Here is a 23,117-nt window from a genome sequence, read left to right on the forward strand (position 1 = left end):
CATAAGAAATAAGTAATTATTTCGTATCGAAAAATTCTAACTCATAGAATCTCTTTTCAGACTTAGTCTGAATTATATATTCCTGATTTTCTGCCTCCACCTGTATTCTGCAATTTACATTCTCTTAATCTTCGTATTCAACATTTCGCAGTCACGATATTATCTTGGTTATTGCCTGTGTATATTTCCCTTTCTGAAACCCAGGCGATTTGGCATGCTCGCAGTAGGCAAAATTGATTATGACAATATACGAAGAGAAACACAGATTTCTACAAGCACAAAAACTTCCTTATTCCTACTCGTCAGTGTTTCCTCACATAATAGTGATTGTAATATGTTCCCTGAACTTCAATTTCCCTGCCCGGTCCCTAGACATCAATTGTTTGTATATTTAGCTGTTTATCATATTGATAAATTCTCATCAATTCGATTAAACAGCCGACAATGTCTTCAGTCTACAATGCCCACAGTAGGTAATAATAAACGGACATCCGTTGACATTACTAATGCTATTTTACGCTACACTGCTAATTACTAATATATTATACTGCTAATCTATTCAACCTAAAGTGATACTGTGGGTATTATTATACAGTATGAAGGAATGTAACAGTGTAGTTTTAGGGTAATCAGGCTATTATTGATAGAGCGAATTTCAGAGAGTTCTGTAATCCCTGAAGATAAGAAATCACAATGCTATATGCATTAAGCTTATCTGAATCACTATTCTCTAATCTTCCAGTGAAACGGTTGGTAATTTCGATAAACGTTCAGGGTAATATATGAGTGTACTCTCAAAATACTTATTTTATTTATTTTTACTGTTTGTTGTCCATTACTTTTCTTTTCACGCGTGCGCAGTAGTTCACTTCACGTTGCTTTCTGTGCTCTAAAGCAGTGCTTCCCAAACTTACGGATATAAAGGCCCCCTTGAAAAAATTATAATATTTCACGGCCCCCATCGAAAAATAAATCACAATACAGACATATATTATTATAATATTTATTTGTATTTATATTCAATACAAAACATACACAGCGAATATCGCAAAAATCAAATGGAAATATTACATTTTTAGCATCTTACATACACATTTGACATGGCACACTTAGTCTTAAAACATTTTATATTTGTTTTCATTATTTCACGGCCCTCTCAACAAAACTAACGGCCCACAGTTTGGAAAGCGCTGCTCTATAGTAATGGCTACCGATTATCGTAAGTTAGGAACGAATTTTCAAACTTTCTTAGGGGTGTTCAGTATGTTTCTTAGATGCTTAACTTCAAGGTAGTCTAAAAGTTTGAAACCTTGAGTTGTCTAAGGCAGGATCTAAATTTGAAAGATGAGAAAATAAAAAACCCGATCTAGAGTTAAAATATTTGGAACATGACGATGGAGAGAAGGGAGTTTATGGTCAGTAGGAGAAACTGACTTTCTCCAGTTCCCGACAGCACCTTGGCGCTCTATCATAATGCTCATAATCATAGCTGGAAAGAGTCCTTCATTCACAGTCTGTTATCAACAAATCCAGTATTTTGTCTCCTACCATTGGAAGATAATTTTTCTGCACTGACTCTATCAAATCTCTTTCTTTCCACCGTCATGTTCTTCCTTCAGCCTGCGTCCTCATGATTAAAGTCTTCTTCACTGTGCAACCGCTGATTTAATTTGTCAATACATTTTACTTTCACCTCTTCTCCACTTCAAGACTGTAACTATACCTTGTTGTGCGTTTTCCCTTTAATCCTACACCAAAGTTAACTGCGTTCTTTCTCTGAATCTCTATTTTTGCTAGATTACTTCGTTTGCAATCATCAGTAATACTTCTGTCTGACTGTCTCTTTCTCTCTCTATTGTCAGTTCTTATCTTCTCTAAAATAACTCAATCTCTATGTTATTTTTAGAGGAGACAAGTCACTCATTCCTTTCCCTTTTATTGTTAATACCTGCGGCATTAATGGACAAGCATAACAGACTTAGAAGTCTATAATTTTGTTGCTTCCGATGTACCATTTCCCCTAACACAACAACACTCAAATCATTTCCTCTGTGCAATCACCCTTTCTGCAATAATTCTCGTTTCGCCAACTCTGCATCCACTTTCTCACTTATCAACAGTTTCTCTAGTTGTTTAATATCAACCCCCTTCAAATACCCTGTTGATGTGAATCCTTTTCATTAGGAAAAGGATTCACATCACCCCACTCATCCACATTTTGCGGAACACCATGTCTTCTGCTGTCAGTCTACTTAGCATCGTTAGTAGGCTGAACAGAAGACGGTGTTCAGTCTACTTGATTCATTTTTCAACCTTTTTTTCTGCATCTTCACAGTCCGTTTTGAATCTTTGTACTTGAGAAATTTCAGCCACGCTCATAATCATATGAGTTCTTATACCACAAATCGCATTTCCCTCATTGTTATATACCATTTCAATCTCTCTCTCTCTCTTTCTTTCTCTTTTTGTTTTTCTTCACATGTGTACCACTCTCCAGTCATTTCAGACCCTTTCAGACCTACAAACTGTTCTAATTCTTTTACACTCGTATAAATGATTACTTTGCATGTTGCTTGTAAACCTTACTCCACTGCCTACTCCATTTCGCACATTTTCTCTTACTTCATTCGATTTTGTACTATTAATTTCTCCATTTCTTGACGACTATAAAATAACATTACGCGTTTTACACGCCTTCTATCATTCTTCCTTTCAGTAATCCAAACACTACTTGCGTTCTATAGAAATAGTGGATATTAAAGACCCAACATTATTTCAAAGCCGAATATATGTTTCAGAATTTTCAAAATTTTAACCGGAGAACTTGTGAGCAAATTTCAAAGCCTTCGAAGTTTCTACATATATTTTACATTTGAAATAACGTTGGACCTTCAATATCACTATTTCTATATAATTTACATCGCCAAAATGAATCCGTTGCTCTTACTTTAATAATTACATTCTTTGTGAAAAAACTTTTATAAAGGCTTTTATAAATTCAACGGAACGTTGAATTATCCAGCCTTATACGAAGTAGGTAGGTTTCATTCGAAAACCGGTCAGACGAATATCCGCTGTTCACAGATTTAATTAATAGGTTGGCCTTCATACCCTTAACTGCTTCGACCGTAATTTCATACAACCGAATCTTTGCATTCTTGATGTGAATATATTTGGACCATTCGTTGCACCAAGCCAACTTTCGTAGCCAACAAAACATTTATTCCCAGCATTATATAGTTACGTTTGTTATGTTAATACAGGAAAACATAAAACGAACATAGGAACCGAAATCTAATTAATATAATGAACAAAATATATCTTTTTGTTGTTGCAGCACTCATAGTAATAAAAACTCCACAAATTTAGATAAGGCGACTTCAGTGATCTCAGTAGGGTCTTAATATAATGCATGGGTTTGAAGTTTATTTTCAGTTTATATATCAATATAACACAGCACGCTTATTTTATATATATATATATATATATATATATATATATATATATATATATATATATATATATATATATATATATATATATATACAACATAAAATTAGGAATTTTATGACAACAATGGATTCATCTGAAGTGTCATTTGTTGATAGTGGTTCGAGAAATTATCAGTTACATTAGCAATAACCACTGATACAACTACTTCCAGTGTAATTTGAATGTTTGTTCGTGCTTTTTCGATATTATTACATTGCAGTGAAGAATGACTGCTACTGTTATTTGCCAACACCGATGGTTTTTGAGAATTGATAATCAGAATGCCAACTCGAAGAAGTATGTTAAACTCTGTAATTGATGAAGTGATTTAACTTTGGTATTCCTGATTCCCCTTGTTTCGAAAAAGCGGTTTGAAAGACAGCAACATCACAAAGACAAAATGCACTAGTCGAAGTGTCTTCTGGCAGTTTTGAACTTCTAATTCTTTTTTTTTTTTTTAAAGTCTAACTATAATGAACCCATATGTAAACAATGAGGAAAGGAAGCCGTTTGAGAGTTAACAAAAGGTTGAACTCTGATTATAAGTATTCAACCGAAACCGGTCTGGGTAGTGATCCCCGCATAATGTATAACATCATACATGTCCGCTAGGAGATGTGTTTTACATTATGGGAAATACTGAGGATAGTGATCAGGGCTTATTCCCACCTTTGCTACGAGTTGCCCCTGTCATGAAAGGTTTGCTTACGCTTGGATCCGCCGAAACTTTTATAGTTTCTATATTCGGCATGAAACTATTGTGGTTTCTCTATTCGGCTTTGAAATAATGTTAGATTCAATATCCACTTAATTTGAATAATTTTGCATCGCCGAAGTGAAGCCTCTTAACTCTCTTTTTCAGTAGTGTTTTACCCTGTTTTTGGCCACAATTTGAATCATGCACAGATTCTAACCCTTTTTTGTTTATTGTTATCTAAATGTACTCACTATCTTTCGCGTATTAGATATTTATGCATCTTCGAAGGGATATTGCGCGAGATTGTCATATCTGGTACGCCGTATGCTAGTATACGCTTGAAATTATAATTGAAGAAACTGATTGTGCTCCTTTAAACTGTTACTGAGGAGAACTGCTTATGCTTTATGCCTGTATAATTGATTTAAGTTGTTCAAGCGGATAAGAAGTAGATGAAGCGATGTGGCAAGTCCTAATATTTTTGTTCGCCTGAGCTAGTCTTTCATAGCAGACAAACTGTGGTAACCACAGACAGTCTAATAAGCAATTGCACAAAGCGTTGCAATAGCTCTGATATTAGCAAGAGCCTCCAAGGTGAGTTATAAACAACAAAAGTGTTTGCTGTCTAAAACCACTGAAAATGAAGGTTACACATGATTGAAAGGAAGTGACATGAAAACGATACGTAGATTGTAGCTCTCTCATATGTAAGGTAGTCATTATATCACCTAAAATGTCATGTTTCGATGGAATGAAAATTTTTTATGACGGGTGATTGTGAAGAGTATGTTACTTCTATTCAAAAATTTCGTTTGTTTCTTTTACAAAATACATATTTCAATGTTTACAAGTCATTTTTGCAAAATATATTTATCAGAGATATAACAGTATTAGCAGTGTGAATGTAAAATAAATAAATAAATCTACTAACACTTTTTTACCTTCATTTCTCCAAAAGGTGTAGGCAAACGTTTTTCGCCTTGGCTTTTGATACCGATTTCACCATCTTCACCATCGCAGCGATCGAATGCATTATAATTATAACTATTGCCTGCTTGTACGTACTTGTGTATTTGGAGATTGATTATGCCGAATTACTTCAAAGATCGACTGGAGGAAGTAAAAAAAAAAAAAGTTTATCTTGTCGGTGACTAGAATCGAATATAGCTATAATGGTGCTTCTGCCAATCTTGCGTTATCAGAAGGCCGCAATGGCCACTTCAGAGATTTCATTTCATCTTATATGCTATTTATGATTTAAAAAAAAATAAATTGTATTCTATTTTCTGTAAAACATATTCAGATAGACAACGGGGTTCTGTGTAGGGCACATGATTATATAGTCTTATGTCAAAAGAATGTTTTTTTTTCTGTCAAAAATAATTTGGTGTACTGTTCCTAATACCAGCTGTAACCTGATCGTCAACTAGCTACTAGTTTGTTCGCATTGCAAGGAATGTACACATTCCTTACAATTCATGTAAGGAATGTGTACGTGCGTGGAAAATAAGCTGGTGATAATCTGTTATTCCATTTTTTTATTACTAATTATGGTAATGGAATGCAAGACAGCCAGTTAACATGGACGAAAAGCACCTCAGTCAGATTTCAGACATTCAAATATCGTTCTTTACACCGAAGATATACATTTATAGCCATGGTCGTATTGTACGTATTGTTCCTGAGAATAGAGTTCTGATCCATGCTTCTCGTATGAATAAAATGCGAAATATTCAGCTTGTTGCTTACATTTCTTTTAGGTTACAAATGTCACCGTTTAGTAGCAATCGTATTCGTTTTAATGACCCGATAACATTCCTTCTACATATCCTAACCAAATGAATGTACTTTGCATAATAATAATTATTATAATTATTATTACATACAGGAACCTCTATGGGATCTGTAGACTCATCGCGGGAGGTCCATTTCAAACATTAAGCAACAATAATCAATATCTGTCATATGTCAGATTATCTCTCATATGGGTTTACTAAAGGAAGGTCATGTTTTAGCAATTTGCTCATATTTTATAACAATGTTACGGCCGAGTTGGATAAAGGAAATGGATACACTATGATAATGTTGGATTATTCTAAGGCATTTGGTAGGATACCACACGATAGGCTGTTGAGTAAACTGGAATATGGAATTGGAACATAATCTATTGACTTGGATCAGGGGATGGTTGACAGACAGATATCAAAAAGTGGTATACAGTGGGTGTGAATCTACCAGATTTAAGGTAACCAGTGGTGTACCTCAGGGTTCAGTTCTTGGGCCATTATTGTTCAATCTATGCATTAATGACTTCAAGCAGGGTCCATCATCAGATTTGCAATTGTTTGCTGATGATGCGAAGATAGGCAGGGCAATCAGGGATGCTACTGATATTCAGCAATTACAAAATGATTTGAATAGACTGGAAATCTGGGCAAACCAAAATGGCTTTCAGTTTAATGTTGGTAAGTATAAATTATGACTTTGGCGTGATTAGAGATCCAGCGGCATATTATATTAGCGGGGTTATGCTACAAGAAACTAAAGGGGCAAGGGATCTTGGTGTATTGGTGGATAAGAATTTAAAGTTCAAAGTTCACATAGCAAAAGTTGCAAATACAACTCAGAGAATAATTTCTATGCCAAAGCGAACCTTGACATGTAAGGATAAGGAAGTAATCTTGCTTCTTTATAAGGCTTTGATAAGACCACACTTGGATTACTGTGCTCAGATTTGGTCTCCCGGGTTCCAAGGGGATAAAGAAGCCGTGGAAAGGGTGCAAAGAAGAGTTGCAAAGATTATATCAGGGTTAAGGGATTTAGATTATGAGGACAGATTGCGAGTATGTGGATTACAGACTGATTAACAGGAGAAAGAGGGGGTGATATGATAGAGGTCTATAAACTTTTGAATGGGTGTTATAGCATTTCAAATGATGAAATGTTTCGTTATATGGAAGGCGGGGATAGAACGGGGGCATCCATGGAAGTTAATGTTGTTCTCAGTCAAGAAAAGGGTAAGAGCTAGGTTTTTCTCTCAGAGAGCAGTGAGTGAGTGGAATAATTTGCCCTTAAGGGCAGTGAGTGCATCTAGTGTAAATGAATTTAAGGGAAGGTATGATAGCTGGGTTGGGTAACTTACAGCCTCTCTCGATGAGTTCTTGACTCCCTGGAGGTCTCAGATAATAATAATAATATTTTCCCTTGAAATCATTCACCGACAAAGTACACAGAACTAACTGGCAAACTGTTCTACTCATTCAACACTCTGCAAGCAAAAAACCTAGTCTTCACTCCCTTTGCTTACCACACTGTTACTCAATTTCAATGAATGACCTCTAGTTTTTCTCATATTATTCATGAACTGAAATATTTCGTCCATATAAATCATATAACCCCCCTCCCCCAAAGCAACTTATATGTCTCTATCATATCCCCACCCCTTATTCGCCGATCAACCAGCTTCTGTAATCCACAAATATTCAATCTCTCCTCATCTGGAGCATCACGCAGTTCTGCCACCATCTTAATTACTCGCCTCTGAATCCGTTCCAACTCATTCGCATCTTCAAGAAACCCAGGCGGCCAGATCTGTGCAGAATAATCCAAATGAGGCCTTGTCAAAGTCTTATAAAGAGGAATAATAGCCTTCTTATCTCTGCATGTCAAGGTGTTCTTCAATAACCAGAGAAACTTCAATAAACAAGAGAAAGTAAGAGAAAAACAGCAGATTAAATACTCATGTTAACTAGCAGTAATAACTTTTACAATTCGCCATTAAATAATTACAAAAAAAAGATCAAATTAAATGATAAGTAAATGCTGATACACTTATCTGTCGGATGTAATAAAAATAGAGTAAAATTAGATTTTATTTTATAAAATTATAAAAGAAAATTTAATGAAGTTTTCTTGAAAACTAAGAAAAGATCATTTTAACCTGAAATCTTTTTGGTGATCACCAGTTTTTCTTTCTTTACGGTAATCTTTTTTTTTTTTAATGCATTTAAATTCAGTTTTATTTGCTGTAAGACTCTTTGCTGCTATTTTATTATAAGACGCTTTAAAGATAATACCAGCTTACATTACTCAGCTCTATCATCATCGCTGTATGTGTCAAAGTAAAAATACAATAGGTAGGTTAATGGTTGGTTTTACCCTTACACGAAACATTCCGAACTACCATTGTGGCGTGCACGACGTCTGTTACGAGTAGTTCAACCCACTGGGTAGTTGACTGAAAAATGTTATACAGCGTAAACAAGGCCAACAGTTTACCATTCCTTTCTTCCCTCCTTCTTATGTTGAACAAGGCGGAGACGTGTTAATTTTCTTCTTCTAGGTCGGTTGTTGTTAGAACGGTAAGTTACGAGGACAAACAAAAGCGCCTTTTGCTTATAGTTTAAATATTTTAGATAGAAATCTTAGGTCATGTATTTATTATATTTGTTTGGCGGGCTCGCCAAACAAATATAATAACACACACACACACACACTTGGGTAGGCTCAAATATAGCTTCTGTTTATGCTGTTTCTTTCTTTTTTCTTTTCTTTTTCTTTTTCTTTTTCACTTCAAAAGAGTATTTGTGGGCAAGTTTAACGCTTAGAAGTAATAATATGCATCTGATCACTATGCTGTGATACCTGTCTATTGATGACGAAATATACCCTTTGCCACGTAAGCAGAACCCACTATTGCCATGGGATCACGGAAGCATTACGTCACTTCTGTCTTGTATATTTCATTTCCATTTACTTTTACATTTCGTGAAAGCATGTTGTTACATGCAATTTTAAATTTCAGTAAGATTATTATTTATCATTCTGAATATTCTGTAAAATATTGACTAACAAAAAAAAAAAAAAAAAAAAAACTTCTCTCCCACAAAAAAAGGGGACACAATGTACCCCATTTCTGTTTTCATTCGTTAGAATGGTATATTTTCTCCGGGGTTCTTGAATAGTCACGTTAGCTCGCTTAGCATTAGGAAGGGTTTTCTGTTACAATGTGTAATACTTTGCATCGTTAACCGAGATTTATTTTCTCTGTTTCTGACCCAGTTACAGATCTCATTCTGAAAATGCTGAAGATTTCAAAAATCTAAGCCTTATAACTAAATTAAAACCACTTATTTTATAAATTATATTACGGACGAATTTTATCTTGTACACGTAATATATATACAACTTTGTTGTTTATATCGTAAGACCAAACACATGCAATAGAGTGTTGAAAGGAAATTATCTCTATACTGTACGTATTTCCAAAAACTATAACACATTCTTTTCCAATGTGTTGGTATGCATCGCTAACGTTCAATTGATAACTGCTCTTTAGTTGGAAATACTTGAGTTCGATTACCTTTAAAAGAGGAACATTTATAAATCTGCATTAGCCTGTTTTAGATGAAAAGATATGGAGGTGACAATTTTTTACCTTTTTTCCGAGGGTTAAACAAAACCGGTCGGATATTGCATGAATTTACAGAACAAACTACAATTTAATGGATCCCTACCGCAGAAGAGATTAGGACCTCACCACATAAAAGTAATAAGTATTCTCAATGACGGAACACTTGCAGGAGAGCAAGTGGCCAATCTCCGTAAAAAGACACGGCGCGTGATGGATGGATGTACTCATATATTGGTAATAATTTATTAAAAGATAAACTTAATGCTATACTTGACTATTTTTGCTATGGACAACTTTATTATTATTTTTATTCCAATGAAAGTTGGGTAAATTATGAGTTAGATAATCCAGGAGTTGCTCTGCAGATCAACGATGAAGCTCAAGCCACTTCATCGTTGATCTCAAACAAAGCCAGAAAAATTATCTGTCACCTAAAGACTGACAAATATCCATGCTATCGAGGGATTCAAACTCACAGCTTGGGGATTGGAATGCGAAAACTCCATTCACTTGACCAACCAGGGCAGTTTTACTTAGAGTAGTCAGCTCTGATTACAGGAAACAACTCCATTGTACTCAAATTTCCACTTATAAGTATACATTTTAGTATACTTATAAGTATACTTTAGTATATATAGTATACTATAAGTATACTTTAGTATATATAGTATACTATAAGTAGACTTTAGTATATATGGAATATATTAAGAGTTTATAAAGCTCTTACGGACAGTAGCTATAAAGTAAAGAGACAATAAATACTTTTATTGAGCTATTCTGAGTGACTTTGATCTCTTCAAAATCATCGTTGCAGGTTATAGAACAACATTTGCTTTGTTCAAAACCAGAAAAAATGTAGTAACAGAACATTTTATGAAGAAAAGATAAGATATAATTAGCGCAATAGGAAGAGGAATAAATATTTGTTGATCTAAGACTGGAGACAGTGATAAGGAATAATTTTGATGCAAAACCTTTTCAGTAGGGATTTGAATAGACTGATGTTATTTAAAGAGGAGAATGAATTCTAGCTAAGAGTTGCCTGGTTTACAAAGCTGCTCGTTTTGGATTACAGATATGGCAGGTTGGGTATAATACTGATGGCTCGCATTTCAGAGAATCCAGAAGGCGAACAACCTAGAATTGAATGTGCATTGGAAATTGAAGTCTAATAGTTATTAAGAAGTAAATTAATTCATATGCTTTTTTTTCTCTAAATGATTTTTGCTCTATATTTACTATTTATTATATGGGAAGTCCGCGCGGTTAGTCTAGTGGCTATGCGCTTCGCAACCATATGTCTGGGTAAGGAGTGTCCTGGGTTCGATTCCCGTCGATGACGCGAGGAGTTCGATTCCTCAGCCATGGCCACGTTAGCCAGTCTTGGGCGTGGACAGCAGGGTTTTTCCCACCAGTTTATCTGGGGTTTTTCATCCCGCAAGCAGGCAAACCAGTCTCGTGAACACTCACTGATTACAGTGAGGAATACTAACCCAGCCATAGGTCTGATTCGTCAGCTATGCCGGTTCCTGAGCCCGGATAAAATTTGGGGGGAATGAGATGGTGCCGTACCTCCCCGTAAAGGGGACTCACGACCGTGTATCATCATACGATTATTATTATTATTATTATTATTATATGGGAAGATGTGTTAGTGTCTTCCCCCTCTTGAGTATGTTGTTGCTATCATCCATACTTGTAAATTTCTCTCTTCCTTTAATTCTTCTTATTGAAAGTCTGCTGGAATATGAAGAAGTCAGAATGTCCCGAGTTCTAAAATATCATTACATGTATAATAATTCTAATGGCCCCAGATGCTTGGTTATTGTAACGAATGTCAGAAAGTTCAGGAAATAATGAAATGAAAACTCTAGAACAGTGACCGTTTCTCAGTAACGATCATATAATAATCATGTTTGAAACTGAAGCTACTAAACTAATTTTGTTGTGACCGAAGTGACTATTTTCGCTGTAATATATGAGGATAAATTCAGAGTCGCCATCTTTGTTGTACTATCTGAGAAGTTTATTTTTACATCAGCGTATTAAACAATAATATTCGCTAAAACGTATATCATATGTATGCAATGTATTTTTCACACTACTTTCTGTAAAGATTTCCACCGTTTTTAAATTAAAATTTAATTCACTGTGGGATAGTGTTACTATAGAATGATTCATTTTTTATTTACAATATAGTCTCTCTTGGAATTGTTTGTGTTCTCTGTCCAGACCAGTGTATTTTCTGTTTATCGGCTTATGTTATCAATTACAATATAACATATTTATTCTAAATTTACTTCTTCTTCTTCTTTTTTTTTTTTTTTTTTGAATGAATGCAGTTATTATTATTTTTGCTTGTAATGGAATAAGGCACTTGGTAACTTTATAGGAACTCGACTCAGTGATTTAATTCTAGCCATCGTGATCATCTAGTCTTCTGATCCTTTTTGCAGCCAATTCCAGAATTAGTGGTTCATCAGCGTGGTGAGCAACGTTTTTTTTTCTTTTAAATTCAGTATTTTATTGCCACACACGCATTTGACAGACAAAAATGCATTATAACCAATAGTGTCATATTGGTGTCATAAGATGGGCTGTACTGCCTTTATGGGACTCACGGCCGTTATATCATCATATGCTAATTAATTAATTAGAACAATCAACAGTAGAACCCACAAGTGAATACTAATAAATAAATAAATAAATAATGACTGTCTAGCTGGCCGAGTGGCAGATCCCTTCGGCCAATTAAGCCATACTGAATCCCACTGTAGTCATAAATACACATGTTTCGCTGAATCCTCTGTGCCATAATATGTTAAAACACAAATATCATCCAAAGTAGGGTTCAGGCCTAAATGTCTTTAATTGGATCTAGTAGGTGGTAAATTAATTTCTATTGGGAGGGATCTTTAGGTAGTAGATAATTTTCATCGTTCAGTCAGTGTGAGACTACATTCTTTTTTTTTAATTTTTTTTATTCCAGTCCCTTAAGTGGCCTGAAGGAGTTTTAAGTTTTTTTTACTGGAGCAGGAAAAAAAAACAGATTATGTAACCTTGAGCTCATACACTGTACTAATGTACCACAAAAGTTTTGCAACCTTTCGTGGTACAGTTTTTTATGCGAATTCACCTACAAAATATTTACAGCTTCACTTGGATGAAATTCATACATAAAAATAAGATTAGGAACATTACTCTTTCATCTATCGCTCAGGTAGAGCAGTAATGTTTTTTTCTAAAACGTTCGCCTGCTCCCTTCCCACTTTTTTTTTTTTTTTTTGAGGAATGAATAGCCAGAGTATTTATATAGAAGATGCTTGGATCCTGCCATAATGGAAAACGAAAACATCGATTCATCTGAACTACTTTAATGGGCATTGCATTAAAATATGTCAGTGGAATTGATATCTCAGAGACGGTGAATATGTTAGTTTACTTGAGTTTGTTTCTCCTGCTTCCCTTTCTCTCTCTCTCTCTCTCTCTCATTTGGTCGAAATTATTCTTGACACTAATCATCATATTTACAGGTTGAAGCGATGGTCTATTTATTGTAGAATTCCTGAACGATAAAAAGAAATTAAAATTAAAGGAGTGCAGCCATATCATTAAACGCAGCAGAGTGTGCAAATGTGCAGATTCCTTAACTGCATTGGTATATTCAGCATATTGTGTGCAAGGTTTTTGCCCTAATGAAATTATTGAATACATTATCAATAGTTTTTTTTTTTTTTTTTTTTAATACGAGTATTTAGGTCAGTGGTCCTCAAACATTGTGGTCCCGATGGTTTAAAGTGAAGGCCATGAACTATAAAAAAGAGGTCTTTATGAATGTCAAAAACGAAACTGGTTGTTCTGCTATTTAAAAGTATAAAACATCAAGATACTAAACGAGTTTAATTGAAATCAATCCCTACGGAGCAGCTCACCTTCATTTTGCTCACTAGCGAGACAAACGCGTTCACCGGTTAGACAGCATTTTTTAAAGGGAGTGCTCTGTACATACATACATACACTGCGGAAGTACCGAAGCTGTTATGCACCGAATCAATTCATAATCGTAAACGAGACATTTAAATATTTCTCGTTTATGTTTTAAATGCATATTCTTCATGCATTTATGTACAAAAAGCGAATAGTTGCCATAACGGAGACATTTAAATCGAATTTCCACGAAAGAAAGATGACCGAATTCCAGATTATCTCCAAGGCATTTTCTTTTTCTGCTCAGTGCCGAGTTCGTTGTCATATACGACTTTATTTGCGATTCACAGACACGTGCATAGGGAGATTTCACAAAACTATTTGTTAATTGTTTTGAGATTAATTGAGGAAATACGATGAAAAATACCAAAGCCTATATTTAAAATACGTAAAAAAATTAGTTAAGAATGCGTCTTTAGGAAGTAGATTAGGCCTTTTTTAAAAGGCACAATTGCAACGATCAACCCGCTATTCGTTTTCAGCTACTGCTGAACACCACTATGTTGATTTTTTAGGTGCATTTCAATGATTTTAATAGTGTCATAGAACTAAAAATATACTTGATGCAATAACTGGTTTTACTGTGTTTTCTTCTAATATTCATATCGTCGACATCATGCTTTCATGTTCCATTTATAAACGTGATCAGACTGACCCTACGTCATTCAAAATATTCCCAGTTTGCCTGTATCTCATTTTATTAGTGTTCTACTCTCACAACATATAAAACTAGAAATCCTTAAATATACACATTTTTAAAGACGTCCCATTTCGGAAACAAAAGTATTTTTAAGCAAGGATTGAGACCGTCTAATACAACTATTTCATTTCTTGTTGTAACATCGCCATAATTTGGTTACTATCTTGAAATACCTGAATCTGTCAACATATATGTCGAAACTTTTAGGTATTTAAAAAAGAATGACATTTACTTGATATAGTTCCTATAATATTTTTACAGAACTTCAGGAAATTCCACCTTCGCTTTGAAGTGAAAATAAATCCTCCAAATTTTTTTTTTCACCAATTTGCATTTCTTTATGATTTTTTACTCACATATTAATACAAACTCCAAACGACATTTGGCTTTTCAAAATTATTGGTTGCTTTTTGTAGCTTTTAGTATATTGACAGCCATTTAAAATAATTTCTTTAAGAATAAATTCCTGAAATTTATTATCGATAATCGATATTAAAAGAAATTATGCTAACTATTTATTGTTATTTTATATAGCCATTAATAATTGACAATGTTTACGTTTGAAATTTTAATGCTTAAATGACATGAGAATAGAAGCAGCAGTTCTTTGAAACATCTGTAAGACAGTGAAACTTCTTAAATTACTAATAAAAAAAAACAATAAGGGTTATTGAGTGTTTCTGTCTTTTAAGCAATGTAGTACCAAGGCAACTCATGACAATAGTTGTATTTCTATAAGCATTCGATTACTTTTGAAACTTGTAAACATTGTTGACTTGCTCGGCTATAAAATAGCAATGAGAGTTATTTTTTAATATCTTCTGATACTAGGATTAAACCTTTTGTGTTCGTTTCTTCAGTAAGTAATTATTCTAAAACGATAATGTTTTATTTTTTTGCCATATCCTGAACTGCTTCGTTTTTCTCTTCTTCCTGTAGTTTGTCGCCGAAAGGCCGATTAAAAACGAGACGGCTTTCAGCACTGGCATGCTCTCTCTCACACACACACACACACACACACACACACACACACACACACACACACACACACACACACACACACACACACACACACACACACACACACACACACACAAATATCGAGACTTCCCGTCTAGATAGTGATCAACTTTTACCTTTAACATCTTGTTCTCTCTCTCTCTCTCTATCTATCTGTTTTTAAATGCCACGAACGTCACCCAAGGAAACAACCAGCTCTGTCGATACGACCTCGTCATATCTGCCACGTTTCAGAAACCGCTTCCACGCCCTCTAGCAACAATCCAACTTGGAACGGGATGGAGGTTTTAATCTGGTCAAGGCGACATAAACAGCAAAATTCTTTTAAATATCTAAACCAGACTGTCTAAGGGAGCATCCATTCCAAGAAAATTTCGTCATCTTCCATCTGACGTAGTGCTGTTTAGAAGGATTCATTTAACAATGACAGACCACGCCTACATACATCTGAATAAATGCTGAAATTCTTAGCTGGATATTTCTATGTGATAAGGAGAAACAAATTCGACATATATTTTGTTCTGTACAAGAAACACTCTGGTCAACAGTGAATTTTAGTTCTTTTCGCAAATCAAGTGCACCTAAATGTTATATAAATACCTTTTGCATGATTGGATTCGAGTATTCTAATAAAGAAAAGATAGAATGAAATCAATTTTCTTTCTTGTAGTCGTTTTGTTCCTTCAAAACGAAGGCTTTACGTTCATTAGTAATGTCATTAAAGCTTGTACTGTCGTCGTATGCAAAACTAGAAACTTAAGCTTTTATTATTATACTGTATGTAATATATTATATTATATATAGTTGCATTTTAGAAGTTTTTAAAGATTCTTTATTTTCTTTAATCAAATCAATTATTTTCAGTTAATTATATTTAAATTAATTTCTATGCTAAAGAAAATATTAAGTTTAATTACTTTTATTATTGAAATTCCGTTACATATAGAATTGAATGAATACCAGGTGATAATGATTTTCATTGCATGATGTAAGATATCCCAACCCTACTTATTGGAGGACTGGTTCAAAGAGTATTTGTGGTGTCTAGAACAGGACTTCAAGATGATCTGAATGGACACCACGGTGGTGTGGATTAAAAATAAGAGGGAAAATAACATAATAAAATAAAGCATTCTTTCATAGTCTGTTGTGGTATCTGAATCCAGAAAAATGTAATCTGAATCTTAAAAAAAAAAGAATAGGAGCATATCCAAAATGAAAGCTGTGATATGAAATCTAATTAAAGTTATAATAGAGTAGTTAACCCTATTTACATAGTCCGCTGTGCCTATTCTGGCCAGTTTGCCTTCAGGGATGAAGAACCCGAGTGTATGGGAAGAAAATCCAAGAGATTTGGGTATGCTATCCCCGGCTAGTGAAGTCTCCTCTTGAAAAGTCTTTAGAAAGGTTTTTCTCATTATGGACAGGATTCAAACCTAGGAATTTCCAGTCAAAGGGCATTACTGACCGTAATAAAGTTTTAGAGTATGCTTAATTCCTAGTTTGTTGGAGGTGACACCAAGCCGGCCTGTTGGCTGAGTGGCTAGCGTTCCTACGTGGGTTTGAAGACGCTTGAAAGTTTAATGTTCGGTCTCTAGAGCAGGGGTTTCCTCATTATGTAGCCCAGTCTCCACCCATAGTACTAATGTACTATAGTTTGTAACCTTTCGTGGGCACATGATTCGCATTTTTATTTTATTTATTTATTTTTTTTTTGCAAGATTGTTTTGCATCTTTCTTGGTTACAGCATCTTTTCTGAATGTATAGTACACATAACATCTTATAAACTTGGCTCATGTTACTTTAGACATAATTACACATCTTGGAACTTTTTATAAAGACAGCTAATATTATAGTTTTTATTAATTATCTAAGAGTATTTATATATGCTTAAATTTTACAGCAGTGTACTGAACGCTATTGACAATCAATCGGATTTCAATAAAATATTCATTTTCAACATTTGAGTTATACATGCATTTTTGTTGAGTTGTGCCTAGAATCTTATATGTTTTAATAAAGCTGATTACGCATGTTCGAATTTGGTATTACATACATATACAACGTTGATTTTTTGATAGAAAGCTGAGATCTTATCTAGTATTTTGATTTTGTTTCCTCGGTATTTAAAACGGGTTGAAAGACCGATTATCGTATGGTCTTTAGTTGTCCATAGGGTTGGAGGATTTCTTAGATTTCGAAGCAAGTTATTAAGAAGGTCAGACATATGGAAACATTTTGTTGCTTTTCCGTATACGTTACGGCGCCATGATAGATATATATACACCTGTCTGCCGCTTTATGTTCTCGGTTTATTCTGCATTCGTGCTTAAAGTAATTCCTACAAAGTGTCACGTAGTTTGTCGACAGTCTGGACGATAATTAGGAAATGTTTCTATTGCTAGGGTCCTGTTTCTTGATCTATCTTGTATAATATTATTCATGATATTCTACCTCTCAAACGATTCTATTTGGCGCAGTTTATACGTAGAGAGGGAGCCACAGGTAGTAGTCCCGTAACATATCAAGGATCTTTTGCGCATGACTTATCTATTTCATATCTTTATATAAGTACAGTCTGACGTATTTGGCTGTTTTTTCTTCCTCTTTACGGTCGAATGTTAGCATGAGATATTATTTATTTAGTAGTTTTCTTCGGAAATGTATAGGGCTGAATAGTTCTGCTACGATCCTTCATTCATTCACATCAATTACCTGTTGTCCTATCCTGTCTGCAAATGCGCAAAATCCAGTTGTTTTGGAAGCCAATTTACTGTTATCTTAAAATCGTGGAGGCCATTTTTTTTTGATGCCGGTATTAAATCTGAGTGGATGGCTACTGGAGCAGCATCATCAGCGCACTGAAATAGTAACTTAGATGAGGAAAGATGTTTGTGTTATTGATATGTAAATAAGCTGGGAAACGCGATAGTTCCCAGCACACCAGAACACTCCCGGTACTAATATATAGCACTACCTACCATCATATTTTATGGTGGTTCTCCTACTCGAATAGCGTTCTCTTTTGCATTTAATTTGCGAAACATTTGCATAGTATGAAACTTGCCTCTTGACCTATAGAAACAAGTTTCTTAACAGAATCTTTCTATCTGAAGGTATCAATCCTTTCCTGAGATCTAGCAGGATTATCACACACTGAGTTCTATCCATAGGTGGCTTAGGTCAACAGTCTTCTAAAAGGTCAACGTTGTCTTAAAAAAAGAAAGAAAAGAAGAGTATAAACTATATCTTCTGTTAGATGTGATGTCATACTTTTCCCTGTAAGCCTATAGCCTTGTTATTACCAGTCATTCCTAGATAATTTGTTAATTGTATTAAGCATTCTTGACGTTAAGTTCAAATATGTATTTAAGAATATTTTCTGAAATCTGTCACGTCAAGTATTAGTTTTTTTACTTTTTTAAAAAGGAATGCGAGAGAGAAAAATAAGAAACACGATTTCGTTCAAGTAGACACACCTTTGCAGGTTATTGTGAATACGAATATTTACGCGTTATCCATACAATGCGCATTTAAAACACGTCATAGGAAACTGGTTCGAAATTAAATGGACACGTTATCCATAGAGACGTTATCACCTTCAAGAGAAATTCTCATGCTCAAGTTTGACTTCGCCCAATTTGTTATACTAGACTTTACATATATATTACATAGGCGTATTTAAATCACACGCCTATAACACTCACTATTAACATGCAGTCTCTTTGCAACTCATATGAAACATTTTCCTCCCTTTATTGACCCAATAGTTTACTAGCAGCCAATAGTCGTTTAATACTTTCGGAACGGAATAATCTAAATGTATAATGAAATGTAAAATAAATAAGCATAATGTTACTGTAATTCGAAACAAAACTTCTGCTAACACCTGGAGTAGAATAACTAGAATAATTTATTATTATTAAAGTTAACAGTACCATATGAAGAAAATAAACCCATCAATTTTTTGAATTGATGGATTTATTTCCTTCATATTAAACTGATTGATCGTATCGTCACCAAAGTTTAGTTAGTCCGTCGGCACGTACAGTTATCCCTAGAACAGTCAGCTAAAAAAAAATAATAATGACACTTTCGTTCCTTATTACTATTGACCAACACCTTTTTATTCACAAAAGGGAGTTATACGGAATGAACTTCTTCAGTTTTCCAAGTAACTTTTGGAAATTAGTGGGCAACTGGGCTCCACTCCTAGCCTTCACGGATAGTTGAGCCATTGACCTGATGATTTTGAAAACATCAAAATGGCAGTATGTCAGAGATAACTGCCTCTACGATGCTAAATTATAACTTATTTCCTGAGTTCTAGGTCGATTTTATTTATCTGAAAGGTTAAAATTCTCAATTTTCGGGAAAAAAAAACCCTATTTACGTGAATCAAAGATCGATCTAGAAGTTTGCTCAAGCCGGCGGCTAGAAACGATATTAACAATAATCTTAACAATAAACAAAAATTATTATGAAATAAACCAACATTAATGCGATTAGAAATATTTAGTTACATAAACGTTGAAACTTATTGTCAACCAGAATGCGGAATCAGTTACACAAGGTGTGCCGAATTTCGTAGCTTGGTTTCGTCTTCATAGCACTTTCGAAGACGACATCTAGTTCGTATTTCAGATAATGTTTATCCAATATCACCAACAGCTGTTCTAATGAAAATAATTTATTTATCAATTCACGACGAGGCATTCAAGATTTACAACAGTATGAGAAACAAAACATAATACAATGATGCAAAACAAAATAGTATAGTACAATACAGTACCATGCAGTTAAAATTGAAAAAAAAAAAACTCTTCGTATTGCTATTTGAACCGAAAGGGCAGAGTATATCGTCCACTTTCAAAAATAGAAGTCAAGTAAAAATCTAAATAGTCTTCTAGGTTAGTCATTGATATGTTTCCCCAGCTTAATCTTAAATCATGGATTATTACTTTCCAGTCGTTTTTTGAATCAACACTTGTATATTTTGGATACAGTACACCAGATATCTCTTTAAATTATTTTTATATGGTGGCGACACATTCCTTCTTTCTTTTTCTTCTCATCCGTCCCTTGGGGGGGGGGGTAGAGTCCCCCTAATGAGGAGTTTACGACGAATTAATGCAGCCGGCTCGCCAGTCCTCTGCTACATCCATAGTTTCCAAAATATACAACAGTGTTGATTAAAAAAAAAATGACTAGAAGGTAATAATCCATAAGTGTATTCACGGGGCCTCCGAGGTACAAAAAACCCGAGTTTCCGGGTGAAAAAACATTCTACAATACTTCCGTATGAGACCGGCTAACTCACCTTTAGTCGAAAGAGACCATTCCTGACGTCATGGACGGGAATCGAACCCACGTCTTTCTGAACAAAGCGCTTCGTATATATCGACTGAGCTACGGAGGCTCTAGTGACACATTAAGATGTATTATCTTTTTTCGTATCACAGATTAATGTTCTGTTTGATATATTTATTTATATGAAGATATATCAGTATTTTGTATAGATAGGTCTGCCTTGGGAAAATAGTCAGTTTGAAGCAATTGCTTGTTTGAAAAGGTTGTAATATTGAATATTAGTTTATAGATTTTTTTGTGGAAATTAGGTTGTATAGATTTATTTTGCAAGCCACCTCACCAACTGCATGTTCAGTATTGCAAAGACCCAGGTATGAGATGCACGCAATATACTGTAAATTCACACAAATATCCTTGATGCAGTTTGTTTCATATAATTTGCAAGAGGTATATCTCATTTGCTGTGTTACCAAGCCCCTGCGAAATTGCACTGCTTGAAAGCTTTCGCGATCTGACCAGACAACCATGCAAGAAATGCTCGAAGAATATTCCCTTTGTCTTCTACCTGACGTTCCTTCTTGAAGTGCATGCCCACCTACATTATACACGATCAAATGTTTCTGACAATGACTGGTCGAAATGGCAGTTAGACCATAAAAAATCTGCCGTGTTTATTTCCCTTATTTATTTATTATTATTATTTAATATTTTTACTTTCAGTTTCCTGTATATTTTTTCATACTTATATTGTTTGGTTTCCTCGGTTCTTATAATATATTCAAAATCATTTTTATCTCTGGAATTTCAGATTATTTCCTTTAGAAATATTGTAAAATTACTTTAATATATGTTTATCTTATATACGGTTTTCAATCAATTTCTAAATTTAAGATTAATTCCATCATTTCTCTCCAAATTAATTTCCATAATTCAGCCAATCGTTACAGATACTCATAGATATTATTTTTGGAATTGCTTTGGGGTTCATTAATTAAAAATGCACTGTTTTGTTTGCGGGTAAGCAAAATATATTCTTGTGTCCTCATGTATGAAATTTCAAAGAGGGTGATCAGTATTTTATTTCTTAATTATACTGATATTCTGATTTTTGTTTCACATTTGAGTACACTGTTCTAGACTAAGAACATCAGCTCGTTAATATCTGTCTTTTTAAAATGGCATTCGGATAAGAATCCAAATATTTATTTACTTATTTTTAAAGAAAATCGAAAGTTCTTTTGTACGCGAGACTAGTGTTCCCACGACGATGGCGTGTTCCTGGATTGTATTAGAAAAAGAAATAGGAAAAATAATTTTGAATTTTGGAAAAAAAAAGCGAAAAAATTTATGCAACAGATTTTTAGAATATCCAATCTCTATATCGTCACATATTGTTCCTCCCTCCCACTTCATTCTCTCCGTAAAAGAACGTTAGGAATTTTATTGATGTTGTTTTAATGGAATATCTAATTACAATTGAAATATTTATTTAATGTCAGAGGCTTTTATTGTAGGCAAAACTGTCATACTGCTAAATCCCAAACATTGGACTAAACGTTCCCGGTGTAGGATCTTAAGAGGGATCCACCAAAACTGCAAGGGGGCTCACTTAATTATTATTATTATTGGTGGGGGATAGTTAGGTGATCTAAATGGCATTCGGATAAGAATCCAATATGAATATTATATTAGAAATATTCTGCAGCTCGGTCGGTAACGTCATTCCCTGTTTTAGTGTGCGAAAAATCTTTATAAGGATTTTTTCAGGATGGGGAATTAGCTGGTCTCACATGTGGGCGGAAGGATTTTTTTTTTTTCATCCTGCAAAAACAGAAAACCTGTCAAAGCACCCAAAATTAACAGGCATCAATATATTACAACCAGTAGCAATATATTGGTTTAATATAATGATTTCGTACCTGCCGATATGGGCCATGCGGTCGATAATTGCAGAAACATGAAAGGGCAGAATATCGATTTCTTGTCTCCCCCTCCTCTAGATTGGTAATACTACTGTTTCATTGTCATATCAACTTCCAGAACCGTACTGATCAAACTTGTAATCTCCTTGATGAAGCACTGGTTTGGAGAGTAAAATTCTCTTTTTCTGTTAACAGGCACTAAAATGTGTGCCTTTTGTATTTTGCCAGATTGTGACAAAGTTTCTTACATAGGAAATGGATTTGTTTTGTTTTGGTTTCAGAGAAGGTTTGAAAGTTTTAATTTCTCCACCCAAATTTTCCTCATTATGTAGAACTTTCTGATCTAAACTGTCTGATACAATAAATATTATGAGTAAAATATACATTAATCACTCTGCGCCATTCGTTAAATGTGTTACGTTTTACAAGCATTACTAGCTTTGTTTCCTGTTTCTGACGTCAATTTAGGTAAGTTCAGTTCAATAACCTCATCACCAGGAGCACTTTTTTTTTTCTTTTTTCGGCCAGCGTGCAGCACCGTTTGTCAATTGGGTTAAAACGAGGAGCCAGAACTC

The 23,117-nt window shown here is 34.4% G+C and overlaps 1 protein-coding gene across 2 annotated transcripts in view; it reads left to right on the forward strand.

The window, feature by feature from the left end:
• Positions 1 to 23,117, forward strand: part of LOC150098042 (nose resistant to fluoxetine protein 6-like) — a 352,140-nt gene that overhangs the window by 21,638 nt on the left and 307,385 nt on the right. Inside the window, exon 2 of one of the 2 annotated variants that reach the window (XM_090406583.1) lies at positions 11,995 to 12,089. The exons of the other annotated variant lie outside the window; for it this stretch is intronic. The gene's annotated coding sequence lies outside the window, so the exon portion shown is untranslated. The remainder of the gene's footprint in view (positions 1 to 11,994; positions 12,090 to 23,117) is intronic. 2 annotated transcript variants of the gene reach the window in all.

Source organism: Typopeltis vanoorti, chromosome 16 (genome assembly GCF_054136105.1).
Source record: "Typopeltis vanoorti isolate ZY-2024b chromosome 16, IOZ_Tvanoo_1.0, whole genome shotgun sequence".
Taxonomy (NCBI): Eukaryota; Metazoa; Arthropoda; class Arachnida; order Uropygi; family Thelyphonidae; genus Typopeltis; species Typopeltis vanoorti.